Genomic DNA, 9,623 nt, shown 5'->3' on the forward strand with positions numbered 1-9,623 from the left:
AGTAAAGGGGCATTTTGGGCGTTCAGCGCCCAAAATGGGCATCCACTGGGCGCTGAACGCCAGTAAGGGCAGCAATCTGGGCGTTCAACGCCAGAAACAGGCACCCAATGGGCGTTGAACGCCAGTAATGGCAGCAACTGGGCGCTGAACGCCCAGGAGATCAGCATTTGGGCGTTGAACGCCCAAAACAAGCAGCGTTTGGGCGTTCAAACGCCAGGAAGACAGGGAGGAGCCAAATCCATTTATCCCACATGTATTTCCATTCTAATTTCAAATTTTATGCTTCAATGCATGATTCTTACATGAACATATCAAGAACCCTGATTTCTAAAATCCTTAATTTCTAAAAATCCATCTTTCCAAATTCAATCCAACTTTTTTCAAAATCTTTTCTGAAAACAAATCTATCTTTTTCACTCAAAAATCTTTTCAACTAATCCATATCTTTTTCAAATATCCATATTATCTTTCTCAAAATTCAGAGTTATCTTTTCAAAAATCTATCATATATTTTCAAAATTAAACTCTATCTTCTATCTTATCTTTTTCAACTCAATCTTTTTATCTTATCTTTTCCAATCTTTCGAAAGTTCCAATCGGATCGAGAACCAACCGGTGATTAGCCGTGCTGTGACAGAGCGCGTGAGCGTAGTTTTCACTGGAAGGATGGAAGGTAGCCATTGACAACGGTGATCCACCAACACACAGCTTGCCATAGGAGGACGTGCGTGCATGAGTCAGAAGACAGAGGAAAGCAGAGATTCAGAAGACAAAGCATCTCCAAAACTCCAACATATTCTCCATTACTGCATAACAAGTAATCTTTAATTTATGCTCTCTCGGTTATTCACAATTCAACTGATAAACATAACTGACTTCCTGACTAAGAATTACAAGATAACCATAGATTGCTTCAAACCAACAATCTCCGTGGGATTCGACCCTTACTCACGTAAGGTATTACTTGGACGACCCAGTGCACTTGCTGGTTAGTGGTACGCGTTGTGAAAAGTGTGATTCACAATTCGTGCACCAACAACCAATACTTGTATTCTTCTGAGAAGACCTCTGTGAGGAAAGGAGTCATGGAGTTGGATGCTTTAGATGCCATTCTTGCTCAGAACAAGGCCACGTCTCAATAGATCAATGCTATTACTCAACACTTTAGTGGAATGTAAGTCTCAACCGTTAATACTCAAGATACATCCTATGATATGAGTGGTAGCTTCCTTCAAGGTGAGAGTTATGATTATGGCCAATTTTTATCTGAACAGGTCAATTACATGGGCAACTCCTCTACAAATCCCAATAATGATCCGTACTCTAAAACTTTCAATTTGTGATGGAGGAATCACCCTAATTTTGGGTGAAAAAATCAACAATAGAGGCAACAAAATTTTAACAATAACTCTCAGGGCAGTTTCAAGCAGAACAACTTCAACAACCAGCAGTTTCAACCCTCTTAACCACAGCAAGCACCTTCTCAGTCTCAAAATTCTCCTGACTTGGCGTCTATTGTTGCAGAACTCTCTAAGAATACTCATAGTTTTATGCAGGAAACTAGAGCTTCACTCAAGAACTTGGAGATTCAAGTGGGTCAGTTAAGCAAACAAGTACCTGAGAGACCTTCTAATGCTCTTCCTAGTGATACAGTGCCTAATCCAAAGGAAGGATGCAAGGCTATCCATCTGAGAGGTGGTAAGGTAGCAGGTCCAGAGGCAAAGGTTAGTGAGGAATCAGTTGAAAAAGAAGCTCTAGAGGAAGTGCAGAGTAAGGAAGAGCACGCCCCCTCTAGACACCTGGACAACCCTTTTCCAGTTGTTCTTAAGAAGTATCCGGCATTGTCTAAGGCACCTGAGTACAAGCCTAAGATGCCATATCCTCAGAGGCTTCAGAAGGCTTCCAAGGACAAGCACTTTTCCAGATTTTTAGAGATCTTCAGGAAGCTTCAGATTAACATTCCTTTTATAGAGGCCCTTGAGCAAATGCCTCTTTATGCCAAGTGTATGAAGGAATTGTTAACTAACAAGAGGAATTGGAAAGAAAGTAAGATAGTGGTGCTAACAAAGGAATGCATTGCAATTATCAACAGGATCTCCCAGAGAAAATGCAAGATCCGGGAAGCTTTTTGATTCCTTGCACCATTGGAGACATCACTATTCAGAGAGCTTTATGTATCTTGGAGCGAGCATCAATCTCATGCCAATTTCATTGATGAGAAAGCTCCAAATTGATTACGTAAAATCCACTCATATTTCTCTTCAACTTGCTGACTGTTCAATTAAATTTCCTCTTAGAGTTGTTGAGAATTTACTTGTGAAAGTAGAACCATTTATTTTTCCTGCTGATTTTGTCATACTAGATATGGAAGAGGACAAAATACCTCTATTATTCTTGGGAGACCCTTTTTAGCTATAGGAAGAGCCCTTATTAATGTTCAATAGGGTGAATTAACTTTGAGGTTAATGAAGATGAGGTTGTCCTTAATGTGCTTGAGACTTTGCAATATCCTAATGATTCTGAAGGGTGTATGAGAGTTGATCTGATTGAGCCTCTGATTAAAGAGGTATTTGAAGTTGAAGAGCTTGATGATGTTTTGGAATCCCCTTCTGAGGATGATTTGCTTGAGATTGATGATTCACCACCTCAGAAGGAGAAGCCTCACACGTCTAGCACTAAGGAAGGGCCTCCAAAGCTTGAGTTGAAGCCTTTGCCCTCCTTCTTTGAAATATGCATTCCTAGGTGAGCATGATACTTATCCAGTGATTATTAGCTCCTCTCTGAGGCATGGGGAGGAGGATGTACTACTTCAAGTACTCAAGAGTCATAAAATGGCTCTTGGGTGGACCATTAGTGATTTGAAGGGATTAATTCGGCCAAGTGTATGAACAAGATCTTGCTTGAGGATGATGATAAACGAGTTGTACAACCACAGAGGCGGCTAAATCCAACCATGAAAGAAGTGGTCCAAAAAGAGGTAATGAAGCTTTGGAAAGTCGGGATTATTTACCCAATTTCTAACAGTCCATGGGTGAGTCCTGTGCAAGTGATTCCCAAGAAAGGAGGGATGACAGTGATCAAGAATGAGAAGAATGAACTTATTTCCACAAGGATCATCACAGGGTGGCGCATGTGTATTGATTATAGGAGGCTCAACAATGCTACAAGAAATGATCACTTTCCTTGCCTTTCATTGATAAGATTCTTAAGAGGTTAGCCAGCCATGCTTTTTACAGTTTTCTAGATGGATATTTTGGCTATAATCAGATTGCTGTAGACCCTCAAGATCAGGAAAAATATGACATTCACATGTCCCTATGGAGTATTTGCTTACCGGAGGATGTCGTTTGGACTCTGTAATGCCCCAGCAACTTTTCAGAGGTGTATGCTCTCTATTTTCTCAGACATGGTTGAAAAGTTCATTGAGGTATTTAGTGCACAGATTCCCACACTCCGTACAACTGAACCATCAAGTGCACTGGGTCATCCAAGTAATACTTGAGGTAAGTCAAGGTCGATTCCACGAGGATTGTCGACTTGAATCAAGCTGTGGTTATCTTATAGATCTTAGTCAGGCGGATAGAAAAGTTATTTGTTTGTTAAGATGCATAAAAGTAAAGTAAAGAAAACGTTACTCAATGATGGTGAATGCAATGATAGGAAGATGGTTAAGGCCTTGGAGATGCTTTTATTCTTCTGGATTACTCCAGTCTCACTGTCTACTCCAACTGTGAATGATTTCTTCTATGGCAGGCTGTATGTGATCAATGCCTTTCTTGAGAGGTTGCCAATCTTCCTCCAGGCTAAACCCCAGGGTTAGTGCATATCTAGTCTGATTGAGGGTGAAGCTCCTGCAGTTCATTCCCCTTGATGATCCTACTCAAAATGCCACAGACAAGGTTGAATCTTCCGAATCAGGAAATGCTACGCCTTTGGTTTCAGATTTTACCACAAAGACTCTAATCTCCCCATACCTCGGCTGAACTGGTGTCTCAAGAAGTCCCCAACGGAGTCGTGGATTAGCTGTCTAAGATATGTATAATCAAGCTAGTGGTTCATTGTTGTCCAATGAAAGAGTCACTCTGAGTATACATGGATTGTTGTCCGATGATTGGGGGAAGGTTCCCCGCCCTCTGGCACTTGTCAGAGTTCCTCACAAATTTCTGAGAGTCTCTGAAGAGAGTCGGCCAATAAAAACCGCTCTAAAGGACCGTAGTAGCTGTCCTTTCACCACCAAAGTGGCCTCTGTACTCGAAACCATGACAATGCCAGAGAATTTGCTGTGATTCCTCATCTGAGACATAACGCCAGATTATACCATCTGAGCATTTCTTAAAAAGATAATGTTCTTTCCAAAAGTAGTACTTGGAATCATTTAAAAGCTTTTTAACCTGTTGTTTAGTGTACTCCTTAGGGATGAACCTCATGGCCTTATAGTTTGCGATATCTGCAAACTACGGAGCCTTTTGAATCATAAAGAATTGCTCATCTGGGAAGGTCTCAGTCACAAGAGTGGATTCTTGCTCTTCTTCCTCAAGCTCGATCAATTTTTAAAAGATGGTCAGCTACTTGATTCGCTGACACCTTCCTGTCTCTAATTTCAATATCAAACACCTGAAGAAGGAGCACCCACCTTATCAATGTTGGTTTAGAATCATGCTTGGTTAAAAGGTACTTAAGAGCATCATGGTCAGTAAAAATAATAACCTTAGAACCAATTAAATAGGACCTAAACTTATCAAAAGCATAAACTACAGCCAGTAATTCTTTTTCTGTAGTTGTGTAATTCTTTTGCACATCATTTGGCATACGGCTAGCATAGTAAATAATGTGCATAAGCTTGTCTTATCTCTGTCCCAAGACGGCTCCAATAGTATAATCACTGGCATCACACATCAATTCAAATGGTAAATTCCAGTTTGGAGGAGCTATGATGGGAGCGAGACAAGCCTAGCTTTCAGAGTTTCAAAGGCATGCAAACAATCATTATCAAAATTAAAAGGAATGTCCGCAAACCAAAGGTTGCTCAAAGGTTTAGCAATTTTATAAAAATTCTTTATAAATCTCCTATAAAATCCTGCATGTCCCAAGAAACTTCGGATTGCCTTAGCATTAGTAGGTGGTGGTAATTTATCAATTACCTCCACCTTAACTTTATCAACCTCAATCCCCTTGCTTGAAATCCGGTACCTAAGAAGAATACCTTCAGTGACCATAAAGTGATGTTTTACCCAATTTAAAACAAGGTTTGTTTCTTGGTACCGTTTCAAGACCAAGGAAAGATGCTTCAGGCATCAATCAAAAGAATTAGCAAAAACAGAAAAATCATCCATAAATACTGATGAACGGATATTTTATACGCTTTTTGACATCATTTTCATATAGTTTTTAGCATGTTTATTTAAGTTTTATCAAGTTTTCATAGGTTTTAGTGCAAAATTTATATTTTTGGATTCCACTTTGAGTTTGTGTGTTTTATGCAATTTCAGGTATTTTCTGGCTGAAATTGAGGAGTTTGTGAGCATCTTCTCTTTATTTTCTTATTATTTTAGATATAAATTTATTGAGTTTTATTGAGATTTTAGTGTTTGAAGCCTATTTGGATGTTACTTTGAGTTTCTCTATTGTTTTAATTATTTCAGGTAAAGTTTGGATCAGTTTGGCAGAGTTCGTGTACAAGTAAAGAGAAGAATTCTAAATTTGTTGAGCTGGTGCTAAATGCCGCATTTGGCGTTTAGCGCCCAAGTGCTTTGCAATGCGTGCAACCATTCTATTCGAGCGGCACTAAACGTGGACCTGGGCGTTTAGTGCCAGGTGCTTCATAACTCATACCCAAGCCACTGCCTCAAGAGACGCTAAACGCCGAGCCTGGCATTTAGCGCTAGGAAGACAGCAACAATTGGAAAGCTCACTGCCTCGAGTGGCGCTAAATGTCGATTCTGGCATTTAGCGCCAGTAGCGGGGATCCAATTTTAATGAATGGGCTTCATTAGTTAGATTTGGATCATATTTATTGTATTTTATTTTGATTTTGTTATTTTTATTTCCAAACATAATCTTTTGGCTTTAGTAGTTATTATTCTATTTTATTTTCAAATCAAATTAGGTTAGATATAAAAGGAAAAAGATTTAGCCATTCGGGCTCTTTTCTCTTCTTCCTTATTCTAGTTCTTACACATTTTAGACCCTAACTTTTCTCTGAGCCATGAGCAACAAAACCTTCCTTGTTAAGGTTAGGAGATCTGTTTATTCTATAGATTAAAACTATTGTCACTCTATTTTAATTAATGTATTGATTCAAAATTCAAGGATTACTTTCATTCTTCATTTTATGAATTTGAGTGTATTGGAAAATAACTCTTATTCTACATGAATTCTTATTGATTCTTGAAAAAGTTATCTCACCTGAATACTAGCTTGAAAGTAAATTTTTCCTAAATCACTAATTGCCTGTATTTAACGGGATACGTGACATATAATTCTCTTATATTTGGGTAATTAGGATTTTTGTGGCTAATAAACTAGAATTGAACCTAACTCTCTAATCTATATTAAATGACCAAGGAATTGGCGGTTGATTAGGTTAGAGGAGACTAAATCACTAAGGAATTAGGGTTTAGTCAATTACAGTTTGCCATGAATTGAATCTTGCATGATTAAAATAGTTGGTAAGAAATATTAATCTGAAAAAATAAATATCTCTGAAACCTTAATTGTTCTCTCACACACTTCTCACAATAAGTTTACTATTTGCTTTCTAAATTTTTTATTTACTGTTTAATGCAATTTGAACCCCGAAACACTACTTTCTGCTTGTCTGACTAAGTGAATCATTCAATCATTGTTGCTTGGTCCATCAATCCTCGTGCGATCAACCCTCACTCACCTGAGGTATTACCTGGTATGACCCGATGCACTTGTCGGTTAGTTGTGATTTTGAAATTCTGCACCAGCCACCGCCCTTCGAGTTGCTGTCGTGGTGGTGGCCTTGCCTCTGGCCGTCGAGAACGGTTTTGTGGCTGCCAAAACCACCGCCGAAGCTTCTGCAGTTTGGTTCAGTCATTACTCCTTTGTTATGGCATTTACGTTCTAAAACCTTTGAAACTCTGTATTATGTTATGATTGGTGAGAAATTCTGAGGTTTTGGTAACGTAGGGTTGAGTTCTGATTATTGCATGTCACGAATAGAGCTGTTGTTGTTGCTGTGAGTGGTTTGGAGCTGAAGTTGCAGCTGTCGCCATTGCGGGCTGAGAGAGAAAATGAAGTTTTGTTGCGTAGTTGAGTCGCGAACGAGGTAGGTGCGCTTTCCTTAAACTTATGTTTATTCTCAAGAATTGTTATAAATCGATATTAATGCAAATAATATATTTTTGGTGATTATGTGAGTCTTACGGATTGAATTGAGTTGTTTTGGATAAATGAATGATTTATTGATTGATTAAATTGGTTTTTTGATTTGTGATATAATGATTATTGAGTGTTGAACATGTATTGATAATTGATGTTGATTTATTGTGATTTACTGGATTATTTTGAATTACTGGATTGGTTGTTCAAAATTATGGGTTTTTATTGATTTCCTTGAGTTGAGTCGGGGTTGTTGAATATAGCGGAAATATATTTTGAAAATTGAAATTGATTGAAATATCGGAATTGGTTTTGAATTTGGAAATGAGTTGAAAAGAGTTTGAGAAATGGTTTGGTTGGGACCCTTGAAGGGTGACAAAGTCCGTATTTTAGAGGAGATGCTGTCAAAATTTTTATAGAACTTTGATACTTTATTTAAAGCATTATTTAAAAGAAAATTTGATCCAGGAAGTTTATTATTTGTTTTTGATTTATTAATAAAGGAATTATGATTTGAGTTTGATTTATTCAAAAAGGGAATTTATTTTTAGTTTGATTCATTTAGAAAATGATTATGTTTTGAGCTCGGTTTCCTTTGAAAAGAACTATGTTGTAAGTTTAATTAAAGAATTTCATTCATAGAGGTTTTGGTGAATTTATAGAATTTGAATCCGATTGGTGAAGAAAGATGATTTTGGATCTTTGGAAAATTGTGGAACTCGAGAATGAAGTTAAAAGTTTGCCAAGCACTCTATCCTCGAAACATGTGAGGGTTGTAGTGGTATTCCGCTCGCATAACCTTCTTTGCCGCAAGAGTGTGCCAGGCACTATATCCTTGGATTACGCATGCGAGTGTGCCAGACATTATATCCACGGGTTTATAGTGTGTAGGGCACTATATCCCTGGGTGCACAAGAGTGTGCGGGGCACTGTATCCCTGGCGTGGCAGAGAGGCTACATCCGAACGGATGTGTCGAGTTGGCAAATTATAACCGACAATGTGATATCACAGCCAGTAGGACAAGCATGCATCATATGTATTTTTGTGACATTGTTTGGGTGTGTATATTGTACTTGGTTTGCCTATGTGAATAATTCTGTTTAAATGCTCATTGCTATACTTGATGTAGTTGTTCTTGATTGTGTTTGAACTGCATTACTTGTAATTGTGACCGTTGATTCAGATTATGGTGGTTGGAGTGTGATTTGATGTTGTATTGGGTCGGAGGCTGTGATTTAGTTATGTTTGGACCAGAGGCCGTGATTATATGGGTCAATATAAGTTTATTGAAATTACTTCTTTGGTGCATGTAGTGAAAGGTTAGGAGATATTATGTTTAATTGGAGTTTTATTAAATTCAAACAGGAACTCAGATTTTGGTAATTAACTAATGGTTTTCAAAAAGGATTTAAATTTTTTGGATGATTAACAGTTGGTTTTCAAAAAGATTCATAAGACGAGCAATGAGCACTGCAATCGAAAAATAGTTTTCTTTTAAATATCCTCTTATAACAATTCTTAAAAACTCCTTACTGAGAATCTTTTCGAGAACGATATTCTCACTCTCCTACAGCCTTCTATTTTCAGAAAATGGATGGAGAAACTTGTGAAGAGATCTTTACATTTTTGTTTATACGATATTGTTGTACGAGCTTAGTTACTACTTTTTCCTCACCTTTGTTATTATTGTAGATTCTCTCAGTGATCCCCAAAAGAAAAAGACAAGGAATTGTGAATGAAACTATAAACTCGTCGTACATTGGAAATAGCTGCAAGATAAAAAAATATGCGAGTAAAATTAGGTGAATCCAACCCAAGGTTATCTAAAATAAAAAAATTTGTTGATTGGATTCTTGGTATCGGGGATGGTAGACTCGGAACACCATGGGAGCTATATGAAAGGATTGTAATCCCAGATGACATATTGGTTAAAGAATGGGATGATCCAATAGAGGCCTTTTGTAAGGTTACTTATCCGGAACTTTTTGCTGGTTTTAATATCGATGACCACATAGATGACCGAGCAATACTTGTACTAATATTGTAAATAGTAGATAAAATCGGTTAATATGTGGTAAATTGTCATATTTTATTACAAATAATTATTTTAGTAGAATATTTTATTGGCCTTTTGTCTTATCCGGAACTTTTTGCTGGTTTTAATATCGATGACCACATAGATGACCGAGCAATACTTGTACTAATATTGTAAATAGTAGATAAAATCGGTTAATATGTGGTAAATTGTCATATTTTATTACAAATTACAAATAAT

The sequence above is a fragment of the Arachis ipaensis genome, chromosome B03, assembly GCF_000816755.2.
Source record: "Arachis ipaensis cultivar K30076 chromosome B03, Araip1.1, whole genome shotgun sequence".
Classification (NCBI taxonomy): Eukaryota; Viridiplantae; Streptophyta; class Magnoliopsida; order Fabales; family Fabaceae; genus Arachis; species Arachis ipaensis.